Raw genomic sequence first — 3786 nt, forward strand, 5'->3', positions numbered from 1 at the left:
GTATTCTTGCCAACAGTGTTTTCTCTAAATCTATTAGTGGGGGTGGGGATACAAACCCAGACTGTGGGACATTCAATAGGACAACTGGACCAGATTCTTTTTAAAAATGGCAACATCTTGAAAGATGAAAATGGTGATGAGATTGTTCAAGAATTAAGGAGACTAAAGAGAAATGACAATGAAACGCAAAGAACAATCCATGACTGGCTCCTGGATCAAAAAACAGACAGACAGGCCTTTTGAGCGCCTCCTTTTGCTCATCCCGCTCCAAATTCTTTGTCGTGTACTTTCTCTCTTAATAATGGCCCTTGAGCCATTCTCTACTGCTCTGGCCGCTTCAATTTCTTTGAAGTGTTCTTTTTCTTCTAATAAACTGCCCTTTAACCACTTTAAAACAAACAAATAAACAAACAAACAAACAAACAAACAAACAAACTCTAAAAGACATTTTTGAGACAATTGGCTCAATGTGAGTGTCTGTTGTTGGATAAGGTTCTGTATTAATGTTCATTTGGGGGGTTATATTATGGTATGGTGGTTGTTATAGACTGACTGTGCCCCCACCACCGTCCAAATTTGTATGTTGAAATCCTAACCCCCAATGCAAGTATTAGGAGGTGGGGCCTTTTGGGAGGTGATTAGGTCATGAGGGTGGACCCCAGAGAGCTCTCTTGCCCTCGCCACCATATAAGGAGAAAACTTCCCTCCCAACCCAGAAGAGGGTCCTCACCAGAACCTGACCACGCGGGCCCCCCCGACCTCAGATTTCTATCCTCCAGAATTGTGAGAAATAAACGTCTGTTGTTTATAAACCATGTAGTCGATCGTATTGTGTTGTAACAGCAGAAACTAATATAGTGGTTATGTAGGAGAATACATGTACCTTGGGAGATACATGCTGAAGTATGTAGGGGTGAAGTGTCATTATATCTGCAAATTACTCTTAAGTGGTTGAACCAAAAAAAGTATAAATGTTTCTGTCTAAATAGTTGAGCAAAAAAAATATACTATGTACAGTATACATTTCATATATGAGTGTAAGTGTGTGTGTGTGTGTGTGTGTGCACGCGCGCGCACGTGTATGTGTGTGTGTGTGAAAAAGCAAGCAAATGCGGACAATGTTAACAACTGGTGAATTTAGGGGAAAGATACAGTTCATTAGTTCATTGTGTTATTTTGTCAGTGTTTTGTATAGGTTTGAATTTTCCAACATAGTAAGTTAGGAAAAAGTGAAAACATCTTTTTCCTAATTGTCAAACATAATATATGCTTGTTCATTGAGAAATTTTAGAAAATATAAAAAAAGCTGAAAAATTAAAATAATCATGTGCTATGGTAGAGCTTCTCTTACCATCCCCTTTTCTAGTTCCTCCACATCTTATAACTCAGGCACAAGGCCAACCTCGCCAATTAAGATTCATGTAGGAAGATGAATAGGACTCGTTTACATTTCTAAAAGATCCTATCAATTGAGTTTCAGATCACCTTGGCTCTCTTTCTCAGGTGTAATCCTTTCTATACAGAAGCTATAAAGTTTACAGTGAAATACTCAAGTGTTACACAAAATTATTTAAAAACACAGGAAAATGCTTAGGTTGACACTTAAAACATCACAAAATTCGAAACATAAATGCATCACTATGAAATGCCTAAAAGCCTTCCTGTTGCAGTTAGAAGAATACACATATGCAGGTGGCAGAGCATCTAAGATCTGACCTCTGCCTCCCTCAGATTTTATCTCCCACACTCTCACTGTCTTCTGGCCTCCTGTACTTGGAATCTCCAAAAAAACGGTCCTAGATTTTGCCTTAGGGTGTTCTTGGCCCACATCTTTTCATGGCTGGCTGCTTCTCAACATTCAAGTCTCAGCTCAAATGTCACCACTTTCTCGGAGCAGCCACCAGTGACCACTCTCCCTGAGGCTGCTCCTCCCCGACTGCCTCTCCCAGCCCTCTTGGTCCCTTTAGCATGTTTTGTTTCAAGTCACTCAACATTATCTGAAATCATCTTGTTCATTTTCAGTTTACTCATCTTTGCTGTATGTCTGCTCTGAACTAGAGTATAAACCTCAGTGAGGGACCCTGTCTATCTTGTGGCCACTCAGTCTCCCAGGGCTAAGATGGATCAGGGTCTGGTACATATCAGGTACTGAGTATATATTTTTTGACTGAATAGATATTCCTTTTCACATACAATTCATAAATATGCCACTTAGACCACACCTTATGTAGGCTAGTATCAACATTTCAGGATCTGTAGTGAGTTTCTCTTTATGGGCTCCTAACGTTTCTTCTAAAGAGACTCCAAGTAAAATCAGAAAAGTGGCCACGTGGAAGCCCCTCTAATGAATAAAAGACCTGTAACGCCTCATAACCAACATAATGTCAAGAGAAGTTAGTGATCTGTTTAAAGTGTATCAGTTTCATATCGACCCAGTTCAAGTGAGTTTTCTAGGGTTAGGGTTCCTTGTGATAATTTACAAGATTATCCTTAGTACATTTTAAAGTTTGGGGGACACAGGAGATAAAGAGCTCTATGAAGTTAAAGTTAGATATGAGAACACAGTAGTTGTAGTATTTGCTTAATGTTTCCTTTTTCCTTTTTCCTTTTTTAAGCTTAAAAGCTTCAGGGCCAGTTCCTGAAAAAGCTTGCAATGCCCATTTTCCACTGCAATGGAAATTACTAAGACTGATGCAATTTAAAAAATATAATTGTTTTTTTATATTTGGGCAATATTCTGTCCAAGATCAAAACCCTTCCTCTCCCTCTTCAGGTTATGGTCTTTTTAATTTTTTTAAAGTTTTTATTGGGGAACAGTGTGTTTTTCCAGCACCCATCAGCTCCAAGTTGGGTAGTTGTTTCAATCTAGCTGTGGAGAGCACAGCTCACAATGGCCTATGTGGGGATCGAACTGGCAACCTTGGCGTTGTGAGCACTGCGCTCTAACCAACTGAGCTAACCTGCTGCCCCTTTTATTTTTTATTTTATTTTTTTGGATAATGATTTTAACTTACTCTGATCCTATAAAGTTATTTTCTGCTGGCATTTAAGGAATGTTGTTCACAAAACAACTAAAGTCTTCAACCGCCTTTTAAGAATGTCTCTAAATTCTAGTCATTTAATAAAAATTTTATTATAAAATGTAAAATGCATACAAAAAAGCACATAAGACATATGTGTACAGTTTAATAAATTCTTGAAAAGCTAACAGCCATGTAACCTGAACCCAAGTGAAGAAACAATACTGTCAGCACCCCTAAAGCATCTCCATTCTTCCCATCCTTTCTCTCTCCCTTCTACAGGTAACCACTATCTTAACTTTTGTGGTAATAATTTTTTTGCTGTTCTTTTCAGTTTTGCTGCTATGTATAGAATCCCCAAATGATGTCCTTTAGTTTCACCTGTTTTTGAACTTTATATAAATGGAATAATAGTGTATTTTGGGAGGGTATTATTTATTTTGTTCAATATTAAGTTTAAAAAATTCACCATGTTGTTGGGAGTTGCTTTAATTGGTTCATTGTCATCCATTACGCTCCATTGTACCCCAATTTTTTTTTTGGATAGTTTTATCTATGGCTACACTCTGAAATCTTTTTGTGGGTAGGTTAAAGGAGTTTGGGTCTTTTTTTAAAGACAAAAAGCAGTAAAACTGGGGGCCGGCCGAGTAGCTCAGTTGGTTAAAAGTTGGCTTAAAAGCGTAAGCTCTGAGCAATAGGGCCACCAGTTCGATTCCCACATGGGCCAGTGACACTGCGCCCAAGCTGAGCTGTTGCTGATCTGCCA

Source organism: Hipposideros armiger, unplaced genomic scaffold (genome assembly GCF_001890085.2).
Source record: "Hipposideros armiger isolate ML-2016 unplaced genomic scaffold, ASM189008v1 scaffold_984, whole genome shotgun sequence".
Lineage (NCBI taxonomy): Eukaryota > Metazoa > Chordata > Mammalia > Chiroptera > Hipposideridae > Hipposideros > Hipposideros armiger.